The sequence below is a fragment of the Tenebrio molitor genome, chromosome 8 (assembly GCF_963966145.1).
Source record: "Tenebrio molitor chromosome 8, icTenMoli1.1, whole genome shotgun sequence".
Taxonomy (NCBI): domain Eukaryota; kingdom Metazoa; phylum Arthropoda; class Insecta; order Coleoptera; family Tenebrionidae; genus Tenebrio; species Tenebrio molitor.
This window is the reverse complement of record NC_091053.1, coordinates 10207983-10231458: the sequence shown is the minus strand read 5'-3', so window position 1 is coordinate 10231458 and position 23476 is coordinate 10207983. Positions and strand designations below refer to the sequence as shown.

Below are 23476 nucleotides of genomic sequence, written 5' to 3'. Positions count from 1 at the left end.
CGGTATGCCTCATCAGTAAAAAATGATACAGTATTTACGTTATCAGTTATCACCCACAGAAATCAAAGCTTTCATCGGCATACTTTTGCTATCAGGTTATAACAAGTTGCCCTCTGACAAACTTTATTGGAGCGAAGCAGAAGATTTACGAATAGATATTGTGAAGAAATGCATGTCCCGAAATAAGTACCTCAAACACAAGAAGTATAGGCAGTGCCAAACCCAAATAACCACCACCTGTTGAACTAAGTTGGTGAAAACAAAATTACACTAAGTATACTAATGGTAATTTTGATATTACTACGATGTCAGACCTTTATCCATTTCTTCTATCAATTCACAAATTATTACACGCAAGCGCAAAGAAATTTCAAAATGCCGAAAACGAAGAAATCTTTTGAATAATAATTTAAAACAAGCTGTATTTAAGTGTTCCATTGTAATTAAAAAACTGGCACCTTTATTGAGTAACAGGGAAATACATGAAAAACTTGGTTCAATCTTTTCGGGAGGTAAAATTTTTCACACAATTAGAACAAACATTAAGGCTTCTACTACAAATTTGAAATTAGGTATCTAGGTCTACAGTTATAAATATACTAAATTCTTATAACAATGATGAAAATCAATGTAGAGTCTCGGTGAGCAAGGGAGGAAGAAAGAAGCAATCCATATTCCGAGATCATTTTTTAAGAGAGGAACTAAGCAGAAAAATTCACAATTATAAAAAAATGGTGAATACTTTAACGTTAACAAACTTTTTACATTCGCCATTCAGGAATTAGAGTATAATGGATCACGCCGCACTTTACATAGAATTTTAAAATCCATGGGCTTCAAATATAAAATTGAGAATAACCGAAAAGTTCTGATTGAGAGACCCTACATTGCAGGACAAAAAATTAAATTTTTAAAAAATTATTTGCGGTATAAAAAAGATTACCCAAATATAAAATTTGTTTACCTCGATGAAACATGGATATATAGAAATGGTTCCCCTATTCGAACATGGGTAAATGACAGCCTCCCTACAAATTAATATAAACTCAGAAAAGCTGAAGGTGAACGTTTCACAGTACTGCATGCTGGCTGCTCTTCTGGTTTTCTGGCAGGCTGTAGTTTATGGTTCTCTTCTAAGAACAATGATCGCGATTATCATAAAACTATGAACGGTGATATTTTCAAAAATTGGGTACAAGATCAGCTTATTCCCGCTTTAAACTTCGATGGTTCAAAAACTGTTGTGATAATGGATAATGCGCCTTACCATTCTGTGCGGTTTGAAAAGCTACTTACTAAGTCATGCAAAAAATCAAAAGTACAAGGATATTTAATCAAAAACAACATTAATTTTGACATGGCCATGCCGACAAAACAACTGTGGGATATTATACAACCATCCCTACAAAATAATGAAGTAAAATATGAAATTGATAGGTTATTACATCACCATGGAATAGATGTGTTGCGACTTCCCCCATATCACTGATAGTATAATCCGATTGAACTGGCATGGGCCTATTGTAAATCGTACTATAATAAACGCATTAATGTGGACACCAATGATGAAAATGCTGTTTCAAACCTGTGGACTGAAGCTTTATCAAGCTTCAATGCTAAAATGTGGCAAAACAGCATTCGCCACTGCGAGCAGATAATTCAAAACGACTGGCGTAAACATATGGGAAATTTTAGTGTACAGGATATTCCTCCAATTATAGTATCTTTGATCGGATCGGATTCTGACATAGATATTTCTGATTCAGATTCACCGGTGGAGAATGAAGCTGAGAGACGACCAGAAGACACTGCAAACAATGAAACAATATCTTAAAGCAGTTCTGTTGGGTTATACCTATTTATACTTGTAATTATTTATGTTTCTTGTTTATTTTCGTTTATGTTGTGAATTAATTTATATAAATTGTATTTCTTAAAACACGTCTTTTCTCAAGATTCCTGCAATTCGTATTTTTCACTTTTCATTTAACACCGTTGATACCATCCTAACGTGATCCTAACCAAACATTTTTAATTCCCCCATGTCAAAAGTTACAGCTATTGACGCAACGTTGTCGGTTGATTTTTTGGATAGAATGCAGTGTTGGTGGTTATTTGGGTTTGGCAAAGACTATATATCCATTTTGTAGATAATGACTTAGCTGAGGAGAACAAATCCGATAAAGGTTTCAAAATACGACCATTGATTACAAAAATCAATATGAAGTTTCAACAGATTTTTGAAAAACAACATTCCATTGACGAAATTATTATAAAGTATTTTGGAAGACATGGATTGAAGCAGTTTATTCGCGGTAAGTCAATTCGATTTGGATACAAATTTTGGGCAGTGTTCTTCAAGTGGATACTGCTTCAACTTTGATTAATTGTACTGTGGAGCCGAACGTCAAAACCAGGATTTGACATTAGGGTCCAGAGTTGTAATGAATATGCTGCATTGCGTTGACTATATCATTCATTACTTTATGAACCGATAAGAATCTTTGATTTTCTTTAGTTACCATGTATTACAGCGGTTATTGTAGTAACCAGGACGATTTCGAATATACGAACCTTTGTATTTTCGCTCGCCGCCTTAACTTACAAAATTGTTTGCGCTAACCGTCACATTAACGTCACATTAAATCGTTCTGCTACTGAATACGCCCAGTCGGTTTCGGGAACCTGTTTATTTATTTATTTAATTATTTTATTCATGATATAGTCTACCCGTATACAACTCGAGGATGGAAAATTCTCGATTACTCGACGTGTTGCCGGAAACACCACTCGATCTACGATCTTGTGGTGTTTCCGGGCAACACGTTTCCTATAATCGAAAATTTTCAATCCTCTAGTTGTATAATATATGAGAATCCTTCAAGCCACTGCATATATTTTGATAATTTATTTCTCCACGACCGTTTGTGAATGTAATAATTCTCAAATCATTTTTAATAATAGAAAGTAAAAATTCTCACTCTTGGGATTGGAATATTTATTCTGAAACACTTGCTTCTTATGTGTCTTGCATGTATTTTCATTCCATAACAAGTAACAGAATGAATATTCCATAATTATGCTCAACGAAATACATAGATTGCCATGGATTTCAAAACTGTCAGGGTCAGATATCAATGCGGCGTCCTAATTGTTTTGTGACAAGTTTTAATTAAAATAAACAAAAATTGTTCAAATTTAATTGTTTTTGATTCATACTTGCTGGTCATGGAGAATTATTACATGGTCGTGGAGAAAATACAGTCTGTTACTCGCTAACGCTCGCGCTCGTAGATCCAATTTTCATTCTAACCTAGTTACAGAATATGCTATTACTAGCAGATATTTGTTAGTTCATTCCAGCAGAAAGAATTTCGAGCTTGAGACACTTTGCGTGAAAATAGATTGGTCCAGTGTCCTGTCAAAAACTCCAAATCCTTGGCGAAAGAAGAACGAGGAACATTTGATTTTAGATTTGACACAATGGGAGAAGTTTGATTTGTAAAATGGAAAGATAACAAGTGTGTAACGGTTGCTACAAATCACGACAGTGTTGAACCTTTGACCAAAGCCTTAAGATCGGATCGAAAATCGCATCAAAAAAAGCAAATACCTCAGCTTCCTGCTGTGAAGAACTACAACACCAGTAGATCAGGATGACTGGCACGTGGGAAAATAGGCTATTCAAATTAGGGCCAAAAAGTGGTACTGGGTTTTGTTTACTAGAATCCTTGACATGGCCGTAGTAAATTCCTGGCTGATCTACAGAAAAGTAGAAAAGTCCGACATATCTTTATTGACATTCAGAAGGGATATAACTGTCTCCTATTTGAAACAAAAATCAAATTCTATTGTCGGAAGACCACCAATAACGTCCATCAAACATATTTTCTGATGTTCGCCACGATAACATAGGACATAACATGAAGAGCAGAGACAAACAACGAAGATGTCAGGGACCAAATCGTAAAGCAAAACCACTAAAGTATAGGGTGTTTCTGAAATAGGTGCATTAATTTTAACTGGTAATAGAACTCATCAAAAGGAACAACTTTTCTCTCTACCATTTTGGCGAAAAACGTTGCGTAGTGGCTTAAAAAAATAGCAAAGATTTTCCTAAAACCGTTCATATCTCCAAAACTAAGCTACCTAAAAACGTGAAACAACCAGATTCTTACAAAGTGGATTTTTTGCTATACGGGTAGATTTATTTAATTTCGATTTCGGCGTTAAAACACGTTTTCTGGATGAAAATGGATGTTTTTTTCATATTAGCGTTGATCTCAATTAGCCATTGCAGTATTTAGTGGCGTAGGTTTATTTTAGGGAAAATCGTACGACACTCATTAATGACCAATAGAAAAATTAGTTCACGAGCCATAACCATGGCAACAAAAAAATTTCTTGGAAATTTTTTGTAGGTAGACCAACCTAACTGTGATTAATAAGTGGAAATTTTTTCAGCCAATCAATATCATTTATTTTGTTGTTGTCTTGGTTATGGCTCGTGAACTAATTTTTCTATTGGTCTTGTAATGAGTGTCGTACGATTTAAAAATTTATAATTTAAGAAGCATGTCCGTGTCGTTGCGATTTTCTTACCGAATATGCCCTCGTGCATTGATTAATATCCGGAAATAATCAATGCACTAGGGATATTATAAGTGAAAAATCTCTCCGATTTTATTCATGTATAAAAAATCTCATAAGGCGCTGTGATTTTGTCACTTTGACAGCGGATAAAAGTTTGCCCTAACTTTTATCCGGCAAAAACACTCAGGTAACTTATACCTTTAGTTGCTAGGCATCTAATACCTTTAATACCAAATAAAAAAATTAAATTTGCATTGTTCATTCATTAAATTGTCTCGCCGAATTACACTCGAGGTTTCATTTAGTCAGAAAAAATATTTATTTGTAACTCAAACTAATTGCTTGACAATTAGACTCGAAAAATTGGCACGATAAAATCAACTCCGGCCTACGGCCGTCGTGCTTTTATCGTACCAATTTTTCTCGTCTAATTGCTAAGCAATACGTTTTCTTTGCAAAAAATATTTTTCCGACTAAATGAAACCTCTTGTGTAATTACAGTCGAATTAAACATCGTTTTTCCGGCAAAATAGTAGATAGAAAAGTTGTTCCTTTTGACGAGTTCTATTACTAGTTAAAATTAATGCACCTATTTCAGAAACACCCTGTATGATATATGTTACGGACAAAGACGATAATTCGGCCAATAACGATAATGGGCAGTCAAGTTGGACATTAACCATAATGACCGGGCAATAACGTTTATGTCCATGTAATTTGGGCAATGTTGATAATCGTTATCCGGGCGATGTCGTCAGTGGTCGTTAGACAGCGGTCAATGATGGTAAAATATACAGTTGGGCTGTGTTAGAAGTAGCCACATTATGTGTTTGTGTTGTGTAATTTGTGAGGCTTAGTTAGTTTTATAAATCAATAAATCAAATTTGTCATGGATTATAATGAAATGCGCCGTCGATTTGCTGAAAATACATATAAACATAATCTTAGAAACCAAACGCGTTGACAATAAAACGTTTTTAAACTTTGATGAATATAACAACCAAAGACCGTCTAATTAAACATGTTACTGAAACTGCGGAATGTAAGGTCCTGTACTATGTAACGAAAATAATAATTGTTGATATTATCCATAACGTTCACTTGGCAATAGAACATGGTGGAAGAAACCGGATGGTTTCTAAAATAAATAAACTCTACTGTAACATTACCAAGGAAACAATAATGAATGATATACCTACGGCTTTGCACCCAGTGTCAAAAAAAAAGTAGCACCCCACAAAGCGGAGACCCATTCTGCATTCTAATTTTATTTCACGTGCCCAGGTTGATTTCATTGACATGCAATCTCAAAGTTACAACGACTATCGTTTCATTATGGTATATCTAGATCAGGGGTGTTAAACACGTGGCCTGCGGGCCGCATGCGGTCCCCGATGGAATTAAATGCGGCCCGCAACAGGTGATCGCAGTTGCATTGAAAATTTTAGACCTGTAGCACTGATTCCTAATTTTGCAAAAGTGTTCGAGTTCATTGTTGCCAAAAATTTGCAAAGTCACATCCGCAACTAGTCAACATGGATTCGTTCAAAATAAATCAACTGCTACTAACCTCTGTCAATTCGTTCAATATATATCTACTGCCCTTCATAATAAACAACAAATTGATATTGTATACCGGGCATCAACCACCAAACCTGGCCATAGGCACATTACACATATTAAAATAATATATGAGTTGCTATGAAATATATTATTGTGTAATGTCATAGTGACAGCTATAATTATCATCCGTACAAACAATACCATCAGGAAACTTTTGATGTAGGTAACGTAGAAAGTAGAAATACTTTTGAAATTTGGAAAAGGGAAGAACGATCACAGCTCAATTATTGGGTAAATTTGACGAAACAATAATATGTTTCATAGCAACTCATATATTATTTTCATATGTGTAATGTGCCTATGGCCAGGTTTGGTGGTTGATACCCGGTATACAGATTTAAGTAAGGCGTTTGATGTTGTAAATCATAGAATTCTCTTAAGTAAACTAAATTCTTTTAGATTGTGCGACAACTTAGTCAAATTATTTGCGTCATTCTTATCTGACAGGAAACAATATGTTGAATGTGGTGGTTTTCGATCAGGTCAATATATAGCATCTAGTGGTGTGACCCAGGGATCTAACCTGGGTCCCTTACTTCTTATTATATATTTTAACGATGTGTTGTTCCAGCTTAAATGTCCAGTATTTGTTTATGCTGATGACCTCAAGATTGTAAATATTATATATTCGGAAAGTGATTGTTGTGATTTACAGGAGAACTTAAATAATTTTAACACGTAGTGTTCCATTAATAAACAGAGTATTAATGTAAGTAAATGAGAGTTGTTAAGGTGCTTAAGAATTGAGAATGTTATTAATTTTAACTATACCCTAAATGGTACATTAATTGAACAGGCAACCCAATATAAAGACCTTGGGGTGATCATTGATTCTAAGCTAACATTTGCACCCCACGTTCAGTATATCTGCGCTCATGCAACAAAGATGTTAGGGTTTATCATTAGAAACACTAACAGCTTTAAAAGTACACACTCTCTTATAACTCTGTTTAATAGTTATATAAGATCCAAACTTGAATACTGTTCTATCATTTGGCAACCATATTACAATGTACACATATTGTTGTTGGAACGTATTCAAAGGAGATTTTGTAAGTATTTATTTTACATTAGGTTTGGTAGGTACCCAGAAAGACACATTGCAACTAATGTATTACTAGACCAATTCAACTTTTGTTCTCTAGACCTAAGAAGAAAATTAGCTAGCATTCTGTTCTTGTATAAATTAGTACATGGTCGAATTGTTTGTACTCAACTTCTTAATGACATTCTGTTCCGTGTACCTCGCTTAAATGCGAGGCACCCTATAACATTTTTCATGCCGCCGGCTGTTATCGACGGCTTTGCATGATTCAAAATCCGCCGGGAACGTAAAATTCCCGGCCTAGTACTTATAAAAGTGACCTTGACTAGAGAATGGGCAGGCAGCATTGAACGGACTCCGTTGCGGCGCAGGGACACGTGGGTCGCGGGTTCGATTCCACTTGTGAAACAAATTTTTTACTTTTTAAAAATGATTTAAATTTGTCGGCATGAAAAATGTTGTTGATTACACGTCCAGAAAATGTTTTGCGAGTGCTCGTGTTGCTTCGCTTCGGCTAAACCGCCTCGGCTACGCAATATCACTCACACTCGCAAAATATCATTTTCTGGACTTGTGATCCAAATAACTATAGCATAGAACACTGCAGGACCAATCAGCATTTTCACTCACCTCTGAATAATATGTGCCGTAACTACAATGACATCTCGTATGCGGTTGACATTTTTCTTACAAATTATAGATGCTTTCATACGTTTTGTAAAAACGCCCTTCATGTGTGCGCCTCATTTTAACATGTTTTTGCTATTAACTCATCATCACAATTAACTGTAGCTGCCTACTTATGTATAGTAATTAAGTTATTATTGTATTATTGTCTTTATCCTGTTTCTTGTAGGGTTCTCTCTTTAGTATTTCTCTTTGTATTTTCTGATACGATGTTACGATAGATTTGTGTATCCTTGGACTGTATGGTCTGTTGGGAAATATTACGGATTGAGCCAAAACGTCAAGAAAGAAATCGATAAACTTTTTGAACTGAATTTAAAACCGAAGTCCATAATGAATAGTTTATCCAAAATAGAAGGCATCAGACTACCGAAAATGACTCAGCTGAAGAACTATTTAAGTGATCGGCGACGCGCGAAGTATGGAAACCAAACAATAAGCTTGGGTGAGTTGGAAGCATCGCTACTTTCGCATTCAATGTGCCGGATGATCCGCATCAACCGTTTGTGATTTCATATAATGTATTCCACAATGAATCAACACCACATTTCCGTTTTGTCCTAAGTACTAAGTATTTCCTGGAACTAGCATGTGGCATAGAAATACTTCATGCAGACGCCACTTGCAAACTAATATGGCAAGGGTTTCCTGTTTTGAGACAAAAATAGGAAATTCCATCCATTGTGCTTAGCTGTAGCTACTTCCGAACAGAAAGATGACTTTAAAATGTTATTTGACGCTCTAAAAAATAATGTGTATTCTTTATTCTCGAGTATTTTACAGCCGACTGTTTTAGTGTGCGATGCGGCGAAAAGCATTCAGAATGCCTTCACTGAAGTTTTTGGTAATTCAGCTACAGTGAGAATTGTTGGGCACATGCAAAAATGAAGATACAAAGTCAAGTGGAGAATATAAAAAATAAACAGATTCAAAAAAGTCTGTTGTTGGATATAGACGATTTGCATTCTATAACCTGCCGGGAAACATTCGTTGCCGCTTCAGAAGCATTTTTGCATAAACATCAAGAACAGAAGGAGTTTATTGAATATTTTAGAGAGCAATGGCTAGTGCAAAATTCAAACTGGTATTTAGGTGCGGGGTCTATATCACCATCTACAAACAATGCTCTTGAATCCTACAATAAGGTAATAAAAGATAGCAACACTTTACGAGAACGTTTTCCATTATCTAGGTTCCTAGTAGTCGCTGTAAAGATGGTCAATGAATGGTCCAAAAAATACACGAACACAGACAACGTTTTTTCAAAATCACCTACTACAGCTTTGAAAGAATGGACCGTGTCATATCAGTGGGCCCAAATGTCCAAGAAGATTGTTGTTTTACGAAATGATGAAAATTTTACGTACTACAAGATACCGGCCGGAAAAGCGGGTGAATGTGAAACGTATGACAATCAGTGGGAAACTTTTGACGAATTTAAAAAGCAATACTTCAGTAGCTGGGAAGTTGCACTGCCCCTTGATAAAGCAGCGTGGAAGATTGGGAGGTGCAATTGTCGACAGTTTAAGATGAATATGTGTAAACATGTGATTGGGTTAGCAATTCGCTTGAAATATGTAGTTCCACCTCTTGAAGCCAAAAATATACCGTTAGTCACAAAAGAAAGAGAGGTCGCCCTTCTAAAGCCAAGCGTGCACTTATTGTACAGTATAGTATATTATGCACCAAGGGAGTGAAGTGGATGATTTTTACCCGAGGTGCAATTTGTAGCCCGAGGGTTTTACAAAGCACTGAGGGTAAAAATCATTCACTCCCGAGGTCCATATACTATTTTTTGCACGGTATTGTTAGCCAGGTAAGTTGTTTCTAGTACACTTAGAAGGTGACGACATTTTTTTTTCTAATTCTCTATTATGTGTCCTCTAATCTATTTGTTTTTGGTCCTGCAAAATTTCACTAATTTTGAGGTTATGGGTAATTTTTTTTTTTTTTGTGCAATCTAGGGGTGATTCGGAACGAATGCCGCGATTATACAAGCGCCCACTGGGCGTAAGACAAAATATGTATTACAGTTCTATATATTTCCAAGAAGCTCTCCGTCATCTCCGAAATCGCAGAATGACCCTAAAAGGGGCTGCTGAAGTCTACGGGATACCAAAAACTACCCTTCACCGGCATTTAAAGTGTGGTAATGCTCTTAAATCTGTTGGAGGACAGAAAGTACTAAGCAGGGCTGAAGAAAATGGCATCGAAGAGGTAATTTTATGCGCAGCAGCCTGGGGATATCCGTTTGAGAACGTAGATATACAATATTTGGTTTAAAAGCTACCTAGATCGGTTAGGCAGAAAAACTCCGAAATTTTGTGATAACCTGCCTGGTGAAGGTTGGATAACCCTTTTTTTTAAAGCGAAACAATGATTTAACAGTCCGATTGGCTGAAAATATTAAGAGGGCGCGAGCTGCTGTTTGTCCAGAGACAATCAATGAATATTTTGATAATTTAGATACCAGCCTACAAGACGTTAAGCCTAAAAACGTGGTCAATTACGATGAAACGAACTTTGTAGATGATCCCGGTAGGCGAAAGGTGATCGTGAGGCGATCAGTCAAGCATGCAGAAAAAATAATTGATTCGTCTAAGACAGCCACGTCGGTTATGTTCGCCGGAACTGCATCTGGTCGATTGCTGCCTCTTATGATTGTATAGAAAAGCGAAAATTTGTATGACAATTGGACTCGCAACGGTCCAAAACACTGCAGATATACCAGAAGTAAGAGTGGCCGGTTTGATTCATTTCTATTTGAGGAGTGGTTTTTTTCTGTTGCTTTGCCCTATTTCAGACGACTAGAAGGGCCAAAAGTCTTGATCGGTGATAACCTAGCTAGTCATTTGTCACCTCAAGTCATCAATGTGAAAATAATAATACGGTTCATCTTCCTTCCACCAAACAGCACTCAACTCACACAACCACTTAATGTGGCTGTGTTTGGTCCTATTAAAAAGAGTTGGAGAAGTGTTTTGACATAATGGAAGAAAAGAAATAAAGGATGTGTACCGAAACAATTGTTTCCATCTCTATTGAATCAATGCCTCACAAAGATAGAGGCAAACAACTGCAACAATATGAAATCAGGATTTCGAGCAACGGGGATTATGCCACTCGACAGAAATCAGGTGCTGAAGAGACTTCCGCAGGCAAAACAGGAACCAGCATATTAACCATGCTCTTACAAATACAATGAATGACATGTTAGAAGACATTCGGCAGGCTCAAAAACCCAAAACAACACGAAAAAAGAAACTCCAAGTGGAACCAGGCAAAAGTGTTTCCTAGGTTGATTTGACTCTTGATGAAAACGAACAATCACCTTCTACTTCCAAAACGCACACAAAAACTAAGAAATGCAAATTCTCGTAAAATCGTAAGAAAATAACCGTTCTCAAGCTTTTCCTGAAATTGTCATTTTATGACAGTTCGTTCGAAACAATTATTGTGGATAAACACATTTACGCCTGGATTATTAAGTTATGCCATACGTTTTTTATGCTTTTGTTTTTCAGAACCTACTTGACCAGAAATTTTTTGAAACACGGTACATACATCATCCCTTTTATTTTTGAACGGGACATAAACAATATTTCATTTTACTTTACTTTCGATTTCATTCACCTGTATTAGGGAATTATTTTTAAACCTAAACATTTAGAATCACTTGCATATAATGTTATTTTTGTATGTTTTTAAAATAATAAATCTCTTTTTTATGTAAAGATCACAAAAAATATCAAAAACAAGTCAAACGTTGTGACTGCCAGCAACACAGAACCAAGTCTTATTAGCACACGGACATAAATAATTTGATCTTATTTTAAACAAGTAGGTATAGTCGCCACGGAGATATACTGATAATGTATTCAGTCCCGTATTTAACTTCAATAACGATTGTCACTGTTAGCGGATTTGGTTTATAACCATTACAAAGGAACCGCTTTACGGGCCTATTCTGTAACTGTTCTGTTAATTTTAACCATCCGCTAATAAATTAATTTTTAACAACCGGTTATCTACAAATAACCAAAAATCTATTCTGTAAGACAAATTATTAACGGGTAGGTTAAAAAGCATTATTTTAGCGGCTAGGTTATTTTGAAGAATGAAGTCAGGCACGGAAGCGTACAAATACATATGGCAACGTCGCAAATCACTGTCAGCTGAAGGAACAACAGTCAAATAATTATTTGCAAAATTATACCTAACCTCAACTAATAGTTGCAGACTACATTGGTATGGGCACAGACTACTCAAAAATGTGAAATTGAAATTAAAAATCGACCGGTTTTTGTTCTTTTTTCAAAACTCAACAGTTTATGATTTATCGAATTGTTGCATTACTTTTGCCCCTCACTGTATAAATGAAAGTAATTGGTAATTGGTACCACTTTCACGACAACCCTCGTTAAGCGGCAATAAACCACTCACGGAATCAAAAGGTCGTTTTAAATATCGATAGATGCACTTTAGGTATCAACTCAAATATGTTACAGCTTGCCCATTGTAGCTTGAGCTGTGAGGGATGCGCAAAGTTGAATAAAAAGGTCAGATTAAGAGGCCCTGGAAGCGGCAAAGAAATGCGACAAAATTAGTGAAGGGGCTGTAAGACCACTGCGCATCCGGTTCTTACAGCTCAAGTAAGTGCTTATTCACAATGGACATAAGACATAAGAAATACATAAGAGATACCAAAGAATAATTTGTAAATTTGGGCAATTGGAAAATAATTGATGTGTCCATATAACTCGAATATGATTCTTCATGCCTTTTTGTACACAACAATAATGTTCACTGAGGTCACTTCTCATAAGTTACGTAAAAATTAATAGTATATCCACTGCATGTATCATGAATTTCTTATGCCTTATGTCAAGCTTATGTCCATTGTGAATAAGCACTTACTGTAGCAGACACAATATTCGGACACCCAATAAACCTAAGCAAAGTACCCACAATTATGTTAACAGTAAGCAGTAACCACAGCCATAGATCACCAAACTGTGAGGGTTCGCTTGAAAGTTTGCGGCACGGACCGTACTTGAAAAAATCCTAATTAGGGAAAACCCAGCGGATGTAGTTTCTATTCAACAAAACGCAGATGGCCCACAGTAATTTTTTCAATTTTGTGGGGTTATTTGGTCGATACCTTTTCTTAAAAATTGTAATGTTTCATGCCCAAATTTTGGAAAATTAAATATCATTGAAGATGCAATGCTACGGAGGAAGGCGTAAAATTGTGTGACCATATTTTTTTGCAATTTCATCAGTCGTAAAACGTTTTTTTTAAAGACACTGTACTGCCCCTGGAATTTCATAATACGGTCCATCGTAAGAAATTCTTAAGCGTGTTTGCAATCTCCCATTGATTTACCACCAACCGACCCTTTCTATTGTGGGTCTAATTATGGGCACTTGGTTTGGGTTTATTGGGTGTCCGAATATTGTGTCTGCTACAGTACAATGAGAAAGCTGTACAGGGTGATTCATCTTTTACCAACGGTGGCAAAATTACCCTTAAGAATTGAGAAAAATTTATGGAATTGACAGATTTGATTTGTCGAAAAATTTACTTGCGAGTACATTTGTCGTCTTCATTTCAGTTCATGCACCAAAAGAATATTCATTGCGAATACCATTATAATTTGGGACCGTTTTGACGTAAGTTAATTTTTAACGGCTGGGTATGACCACCCGCTAAAAATTAGCAATTTGAGTTAAATTTTAACAACTTTTGGTTAAAATTTTGGCTTAGAGAATAGCACAATGGGTTAAAATATTTTAACCGTTGTTTTAACGTTTAACTTTTAACCAAGTGTCTTACAGAATAGGCCTGTTAGGTCAGCACTGACCTGGCGTTCTTCAGGCAGTCTTTACAGGCAAAATATCTTGTCCAAGCACTTATCCCTAATAAACTACTTAGACGTTGCCAGCCTCCTCGTTATGGGGACTGAATACATTATCAGTATATCTCCGTGGCGACTATATATTGGTCGAAAAACAAAGTGTAGCAGAGGGTTGGTTTTGCACGTATAAAATTAAGTAATTCACATATCAAAAATAACGTTTTATCAACTATCATAAGTAATAAAAAAATCATTTTTACGGTGTAGGACAACGTTGGTTAATACGTTTTATATCAACGTTTAAAATTGCAGTTTTTACGTCATTGAAAGAAGGTATTTTCAACGTAACAAAATGACCAAAAAAGAACGTGTAGTATCAACGTCCATAAAATGTTTTAGCAATACGTTGAATGTTGCGTTGAAGTCGGCGACATCGTAACGACTATCCAACGGTTGGTAATGGTTTTTTTTTACATGTGTTTTTCACATGGTTGTGTTTACTGGGATGAAGATGAACTGCAAAGAGGGTATTTTCAACACAGGATGGAGCCCCACCCCATGTTGCTCATCAAACAATGAATTATCTTCAAGAGTTTTTTGGTGACAGATTAGTAAGTAGAGATTGTTGGCCACCTCGTTCATCCGACTTGACTCCCTTAGATTTTTATCTATTTGGGAGTTTAAAAACGAAGGTTTTCCAAAATAGAATTCACACATTAGAAGAGTTGCAAGCAGCCATTGTGGAAGAAATAAACAACATTGACCAGCATAACCTTCAAAGAGTATTTAATAATATGAAAAAAAAAGTGAATATGACTTTACTCAATAATGGTGGGCACATCGAACAAGATTTGTGAAAGACTAATATTTAATAAATACATTATTTTGTGTTCTTGTTGTGAATTTGCTGTTTTAATCTTTTAAAAAGAAACAGTTGTACATATTACATACATTTTATAAAATAAATCTATTAATTTGATTAAAAAGAAGACATGCTATTTAATTTTAGGGAGGGCTCACCAGTTTCCAATTCCCCACTAGATACGCCCATGACCATATCAGACTTTATTTTTGCTGTCATCAACACTTGTTACCAACATGACAAATTATTCACTAGGCGCCAAATTCAAATTGTCTTCATTCTTTTCCAATCACACTGTAGTTATTTTTGATCAAGAAGATGAAGTAAAAAGTGTATTAGAAAAAGTGGATAATTTTGTGATCCCAAAAATGACTACTAAACAGTTCAGGCAGCATTTTAGAATGGATCCACACATATTTGAAGATTTATTAAGAAAACTGTACACTCTTTATCCTCAAGTTACCAAGAGCTTGATTTGAAGAAGCAAGTTCTTCTTTGTATTTGGTACATTGCTAATCTGAAAAGTTTTAGGTGAAAATAATTAATTATTATTAATGTCACCCTCACCAAGTAAAAGCTATTTTAGGTCTGTTGCTGACAGATTTGGAATTAGCAAATTGACAGCTTGGTCATCTTTTTATAAGAAATGCTAGAACTTCTTGATAATTGCCTGGCCAGGGATTAGACAAGCTTTACGAAATGTGAATGCATTTGAAAGAAAGGCAAATTTTCCAGGTATTTATGGTATGTAATTTGTCGTAATATTGAAAAACCATAAATTATTATTATTTACAGGAATTATTGGCGCGATAGATGGGACTCATATTCCCATCAAAGCCCCGGCATCAGAATTCATATATTAATCGAAATGGATATCACTCGATACTGTTGCAAGGAGTTTGTGATACCAATTTAAAATTAATTGATTGTTACACTGGAAAAGCAGGTTCACTCCATGATTCTAGTTTGTTTCGTAGATCTGATTTGTCAAATTGTCAACATTACAAATTCCTGAGAATAGTCATTTAGTTGAAGATTCAGCATATACACTACAAGATCGTTCGATGGTTCCATTTAAAAATAATGGGCATCTGACGCAGGAACAAATAAACCACAACACAGCTCATTCACAATCACGAATTGTGGTAGAACGATGTTTTGGACTATTAAAAGGAAGGTTTCGCAAACTAAAACTTGTAGAAGCTATGAGAATGGAATTAATACCGATTATGATCTTCTGTGGATGTGCACTGCATAATGTGTGTATATTAAATGCAGACAATGGGGAAGATATACATAGATATTGTTAATGAGGTGAGAGAAGAACACATAATGAATCCACGTCATGAAGAAGAAAATGTGAATATTAATCATGAACATGATGCTCGACGCAAAAGGGATAGAAATGCCAGACTCTTCAGACAAAGCAGGATGAACATCAGACAAAGACTCAAAATTTTACAAACATTTTAATTAGTTGAACAAACTTTAAACATTAATGAACTTAAACTGAAAATAAATCTGAAAAACTCAAACTGAAAATAAATCACAAAAACTTAACTTCAATTCGTGAAAAATCTTTAAATTGTTGCACCAGCTCCAAAAATAAGTCCAAAAACCGATCCTGTCTTTGCATTTTTTTCAGATGTTGGTTTACCTTATACCTAGTGGCCTTTCGTTTTTTTTTTTGTGAAAGGTGACTCAAATTCTTTTCGTTTAACTTTTAAGCCACTTTATGAACTGCAGGTTGCAGGAGGGTTAATTTCTGGTTTATTAAATAAAATTTGATGCATTGCATCATAACATTCCCATTTTTTTGGGAGTTGCCTGTTCTTTGGTTGTGGTCATTTTTTTTTTTTTGTACATCTGTTTAAGACTCTTCCATTTGGAATCCACTTTGTCGAAGTTCTTGTGCGTCCTATTAGACAACTCTGACACAATTATGTGCCACACGAACTGAATGTTTTTATAATGTGTTTCTACAATTCTTATGAACAATAATCTGTCCTGCTGTAACCAGCGGAAAGACGTATTATTGGAAGACTTTTCAATATTGACCTCAGTAGAAGTAGGCAAAGAAGCAGTCATTGTCACTACATTGTATCTACAAAGTTTTAATGAATTTCATTTGTTTCACAGAACAACTCTTTTTATTACCTTTTTCCTTGTCATTTTCGGTATTTTGGCTAGTGGTTATCACTCTCATCCACAGATCCCTCTTAACTAACAGAATCTTCATGATTTTTAATGTGTTTCAACATTATCGAGTACTCCTGATTCGTAAACTTGCAACGAAAACACTGGTATTGCACATTGTCAGCCATGCTCGAGACGGGGAAATAACACAAGAGCAGAGTATACGATACCAGAGAGATCAACAGATGTTTTTTCGCTGTGTTCCTGTGTTTTTACACCCTCTACGTTTTTTATTTTTAGCATCAGGTATTTGCCGCAAAATTGCAAACATTTGACACATTACATTTAACAACAGTAACAATGGCTGCATTCGAGTTGTTGTTTGGAACGCACCGAGCGCGCTCTGTAAGCACATTTTTGTTTTATTTCACACTCCGAGCACAACATTTTATGTTCGATTTGAATCGGAGCGGTTATTTGGAGCACGCTCGCTTTTCTCCGCGTTTAGCGATCGAGCATGGATCGAGTATTCTCACAGTTGTACGGCATCTGTCAAGTTTGTGTTCAGTGATTTTTAAAAAATTACATTAATAAGTTAATATGTAATTAGGTGTTTAGGTGGAGTTCAGTGTTGTTTAGATTAGGACTGATTTCACAATTCAACATGGATGGACAATGCGGGATTTGTGGTTTAACAGGACCATTACTTGATATTCAAACCCATTTTATGAGAGCTCACGTTAACGATAATGAATTAAACCAAAGTGCAAGAACCGAAAACGGTAATTAAAAAAATTCTGTTGATTTATTATTGTTATGATTGGTGCCATTTGTTTTAGCTGAAACCAACATACAGGAGGAGGATCCCACTCCAACTCCAAACTCATCATCAGAAGAAAAAGAAATGCTTCGGTGGCCGTCCGAACATGTCCTACTACTCATAAGGCTAGTTGAAGGCAAACAAGATATGTTTAACACGGGCCTGAAGAAAAATGTATGGCTCAAAATAGCTGGTAAAATTACAAAACTTTCCGGAAAAAAGTACACTCATGAACAAGTTGACAATAAATGGAAGGGGCTTAAAAAAACATACAAAAAAATCAAAGATCATAATGCCCAAACTGGCAATGACTTAAAAAAATGGGAATTCTTTTATGCTATTGACAGTTTCATGGGCAACAAACCTGAAATTTCCCCCCCAGCAACTTGCAGTACCACAAAGGGCCTAACAGTAAACAATGGTAAGCCTGACCCCTTCTGTGTTGTTTTTTTTTATCAATATTTATTTGAGATGGTCAATGCATCAACATCGACGATAAAGGTGCAGGATGTTCTACCAGTGGGCCGCAAAAATTTCAATCAACGTTAATGAAAAAACGTAAAAATACTGAGAACCTGACACAAAAACGTCACGAGGAGAAGATGGCACGTTATGACAGGTTTCTAGATTTATTTGAAAGGTCCCTTGAACAAGATAATGGAGCCCAAAAATAATAAAGCAGTGTTTCTTTTCCATTACTGTTTAATATTGTTATGTTTAATACCAGTCAGTTAATTTTATAATAAACATTATTTTCAGTTTAGATTTATTTTTATCTTCTCATATATAAGAGATTTACTATGTTGTTTCGTTTCGCTAATGCATTTGGATTGTTTATGTGGTCATTAATTGCTTCATTTTCAGGATTCATTAAGCGTTCTTCCTCAAGTTCTTCATCAATATTTACATCTGGAAGAATGTCATTACCTCCCTGACATATATTGTGTAGAATACAGGCCGTTATTATGAGCAGTGGTAATAAGTCAGAACGAACTGCTTCCAGTAATTTCAATCTTCTGAACCTTCCTTTCAATAATGCAAATGTTTGTTCAATTGTTACTCTGACCTTTGAGAGTTTGGTGTTAAAATGTCTCTGGGGATTTGTCAAATGCCCATTGTCTTTAAATGGAACTATTAATTTGTAATGAAGCTGATATGCAGAATCACCTATCAAATGACTATTTTGTGGAAAATTTAACATATCTAATGTTCTTCCTAAATCTGATCTCCTAAACATACAAGCATCGTGAATGGATCCAGCTTCACCAGCATAACAATCTAGGAACAATTTTTGATCATCACATACACCCTGCAGCAGCATGGAGTGAAAATCTTTACGATTAACGTATGCTACACCATTTTGATGTGGTGCTTTGATGGGAATGTGGCTTCCATCTATTATTCCAACCACACCTACAATATAATTATAAACATGTGATGGAGAGAGATTTAAATATTGCCTACCAGGAAAACCATGTTTATTGTTAATGCGATTCATTATATCATCACACTTATCCTCATTTGGCCATGCAATGATTTTGTTTATTCTGTTCACTTCCAGCAGTTTTCTGCAAATTTTATACAAGCTATTCCACGCCGTAGCTACACTGATTCCAAAACGATCCGCTACGCCCCTCAAATGAAAAACTACAAATACTGGGAACTATTATTATATATTCAAATTAGTTACCGAAAACTTTCAAGGTTAGCCAAGTACCATAAAGAAATCATTAGTTGCTTTTCTAAAGGTACTTCAGGGTTGCCTCCAGTAACATTTTCATTACTAACAGAGTATAACTTTGCCAAAACATTTTCAAAAGTAGCAGGCTTTAGTCGAAAATGTTTTTGGAACTGGCGATCCGAATAGGTCGGCACAATTTCCTCTGCATAATTCCATAACAACTGTTATTGTTTGTGGAAGACTTGAAAAGTGAGAATCTGTTTCATTTCGAAAGTTTAAAAAAACATCTCGAAACTACTGGAAGTGCCATCAATAGCGAATTCTTTCTGTCAGCTATTGCAAAAATGCATGATTCGTTTACTGATCGTTTTAAAGATTTCCGAAATGAAAAAACCACTTTCGTACTTGACCAAACCACTTGTAGTGGATGTCAACCACATAAATTTTTCGCCGTTTCCAACAGTTAACAGAGCTCAATTTCAGCTACAACTTAGCAGACTTGAATATCAAAGACCTGTGGTCCTCAAAATTTACGTCGTTACAAGTGGAACTCGAAAACCTGGAAAGTAAAAAAGCGACATTGGCCATGAATCACAAATGGACAGAGCTTTCTAATTGTCAAAAAGAGGACCAATTGATTTTTGAGACGTGGAATAGTCTCCCAGACAATTATTGTCAACTGAAAACTGTAGCGTTTGGAATTCTGACGATTTTTGGGTCCACCTATTATTGTGAGCAGGCGTTCTCAAACATGAATAGTATCAAAAGTAAGATGCTAAGTCAACTTACAAATATAAGTCTCGAAACCTGCCTGAAATTGAAGACTTCCAATTACTCGCCCAATATGGAAAAACTTTGTGCGGAAATGCAGTCTCAAAATCTCATTAATCTGTTATTATTGTTGTATGAAAAAAGGTTTGTTTTTGGGTTAAATCAATATAAAATTATACCCATATTGTGTTAAAACATTCCATCTCAAATCTTCATTGCGGCTCTTTAAATTTTGAGTCAAACATTTAAGATAAAATGGCCCTTTTCTCCAAAAAGGTTGCCGACCTCTGACCTAACCTAAAATAGGGAATCGCAAATCGCAACTGTCAAACAGAATCACTTGTTCAACAGAGATCAATCGATGCGATTCTAAAGAATCGAAATCACGATTTGCGAGTTGAATGCACCTAATCTAACCTCAATTATATGCAATGCATGTAGGGAAAAATTTGAATGCTCGATAATTTTTCACCGAGCGAATTGAGCGATTATTTTCATCTCTCGAAAAGCAACACGAGCGCAAGCGAGTGCGCTCAGAACACAATGCCGAACGCAATAATCATTGTTATCTGACAAATCCAAGAGTGATGCCGAACTTAGAAAAAAAAAAGCTGGTACCAGAGAAAAAATAAAAGATAAAAAGAACTGCGCTTCGTTATGTAGATATAAATGTTTAACAAAAATTGATCATCAGCAGAGGAAGAGTTTATTTGATAGTTATTATCAATTAGATCAAAATGGTAAATACCCTTTTATAAATAAAACCACCGAAAAAGTGCTTACAAGTCGACCAAAAAATAAAGACCGAGACCAAGAATGGTCTAGAGTATTCAAGTATTATTTCTGGGTAAACTATGTTAAACAACAAGTCTGTAAAACATTTTATTTAACAACTTTGGACATTTCTCAGAAGCCTGTGTATAATGAACATGGTAAAAAAATAAGTGCACTGGCGTACCACAAACCGACATGAGAGGACAACATAACAAGAAACATATTGTTTTCGAAGATGACAAACAAAATGATCACATAAATTCATTTCCTGCGATAGATTCTCATTATTGCCGCTCTCGTACAAAAAAATAGTTATTTATGTACCAAGGGCATAACGACGATGTTTATATTCGAGGGCAATAGTTTACAAATCCGAGGGCCTCCGGCCCGAGGTTTTGTAAATTGCCCGAGATTTATAAACATCTAGTTATGCCCGAGGTTCATATAACGTTTTATTTTTCACTATAAAATTATTCATTATTATGTATTACTGACAAAAAGCGTATTTATAAAAACGAAGTCTACTTTGTATTTGTACGTTGTCCTGTATCTATGACGATGAAGTGATTTGTTTATTTAATTAAAAAAAAACTGGCGAAATGTGTGTGTTAAATGTATGAAATTCCGGAAGTAATTTTTGAACGAGCATTAAGAGCTGATGGGGAGTTACTGCCTAAAAAATCACGACCACTCTACGAGAAAGAACTCCACAAATTTGACGACTGGAGAAACAAAAATTGCGTCAAAACTGTCAATGAAACAGTTCTAATGGGATATTTTCATGAATTGGTACGTATGTATTGTTTGATAATGCTACTTTCATCGTCAGTTTCTTGCATTTCTTGAATATTTTATTACGAAGATTATGTGTTGATGGTTTCGTGTTTCTTTTATAGTCTGAAGTATTCAGCCCGAATTGTTAATGGGCGATTAATAATCTCAACTATTAAAGGCACTCACTCGCTACACTCGTTCGTGCTGTAAACAGCTTCGATTATTAATCGCCTTCATTAACAAGCAATAGACATTTTAATAAACATAATTACATAACATTTTTAATTTACAATGCAAAAATTTCCGATAATAATGCGGAATCTGGAAAAGTGCCCCGAATGCTTGCAGCGTTTCCACGTTGAATGGCAAGGGAAATCCTCTCAAAAAGGAATTTCTTAGATTTTGAATCCCCTGATTCCGCGATATACGCCGATGGTCCGTTTATTGTCAAGTTACCATTCAAGGCTTCACCTGCAAATATCGGCGCAACAAGGGAAATTGCCACGAAACGGTATTTCACGCTTGAAAGGAAAATTCATGGTAACTCGGTATTCGCAGAAAGGTACAAGGAATTCATGAAAGAGTATGAAGACCTAAATCACATGGTTCCGGTGACCGAATTACAAGCGGAACTCGGGTCAGTTTACTTACCACATCATGGTGTGATCAAGGAGTCGAGTACTACCACCAAACTGCGAGTAGTATTCGACGCGTCACTAAATTCATCCAACGCAACGGTGCGAGTCTAAATGATGTGCTAGCGGTAGGTCCAAGACTCCAAGACGATCATTGTGCGATTCCGGTTCCACCAATTCGTAATCACGGCCGATATCAGCAAAATTTACAGGCAGATTTTGATAGCTCCTGAAGATCGCAAGTGTCAGAGAATCGTTTGGCGCGACAATCTCAACAATCCCATAACGACGTTTGAACTGAACACGGTAATGTACGGAACGGCGTGTGCTCCATTTATTGCGGTCAGATGCGTACAACAATTAGCTGCCGAAAATAAAGAAAAGTGGCATGTTACCTAGCGAGTTAATTAATTGCCAGTTATGGTATCATGGGCCGAACTGGCTTACGAAGCCAACAAGTCAGTGGCCCAACGAAACGCCGAGGGTCGAAAGCATATCGGAAACGCGAAAATTAACACTAATAACGGTAAACCAGTTGGAGACAAATCTTTTGCATAAGTTCTCCTTTCCAAAGTTGAGACGGGTAGTGGCTACCTGCTTACGGTTTTTGTACAATTGCAAAAATAATCCTAATAAGCGGACCGGAGAATTTTCGTCGTCGGAACTAATTGACGCAACAACCACAATCATAAAACTGCTACAAAGGGTAGAGTTTGCGGAAGAACTGGTCAGTATGGAAACAAAGAGTGCCATCAACAAAACCAGCAAGTTAAGGGCGTTAAATCCATTAAGCGACAATGCGGGGCTGATTAGGGTAGGCGGTAGATTAAACAACGCAGATATTTCTTACGATCAGAAACATCCAATACTACTGCCCAAACATCAAGTTACGCAACTTATCATTAAGGAAGAGCATGAATCACATTTACATGCGGGACCGACAGCGACTCTAGCAGCAATCAGATTAAAATTTTGGCCATTGGCAGGTAGAAACCAAGTACGGCAGGTAATCCGAAAATGTTTTAACTTGCGGGCGTCTAAAAGCATTGCCGGTGAATCCAATCATGGGTGATTTACCTGCGTCCAGAACCGTGGTCGCAAGACCTTTTCTTAATACCGGAATATATTACGCTGGGCCTTTAATCATTAAAGACGGTAAAACGCGTAACAAGAGAACGATAAAGGCTTATGTGGCTCTCTTTATCTGTTTTTCAACA

At 36.0% G+C, this 23476-nt stretch overlaps 2 long non-coding RNA genes across 7 annotated transcripts in view; one reads left to right on the top strand and one right to left on the bottom strand.

The window, feature by feature from the left end:
* The window catches only part of LOC138136328 (uncharacterized), a 284939-nt gene that overhangs the window by 5680 nt on the left and 255783 nt on the right, over positions 1 to 23476 (bottom strand). For 3 of the 6 annotated variants that reach the window (XR_011161252.1, XR_011161250.1, XR_011161251.1), the window contains 2 exons: positions 1586 to 1808; positions 965 to 1533 (listed from right to left, as the gene is read on the bottom strand). This is a non-coding gene — a long non-coding RNA (uncharacterized lncRNA). Of the gene's footprint in view, positions 1 to 964; positions 1534 to 1585; positions 1809 to 1855; positions 2732 to 23476 lie in introns of those variants that run through there. The other 3 variants (XR_011161253.1, XR_011161254.1, XR_011161249.1) reach the window with 3 other exon arrangements.
* LOC138137088 (uncharacterized) lies at positions 17036 to 18387 on the top strand. Its single transcript, XR_011161549.1, has 2 exons — positions 17036 to 17586; positions 17644 to 18387. It is a non-coding gene; the product is annotated as an uncharacterized lncRNA (long non-coding RNA).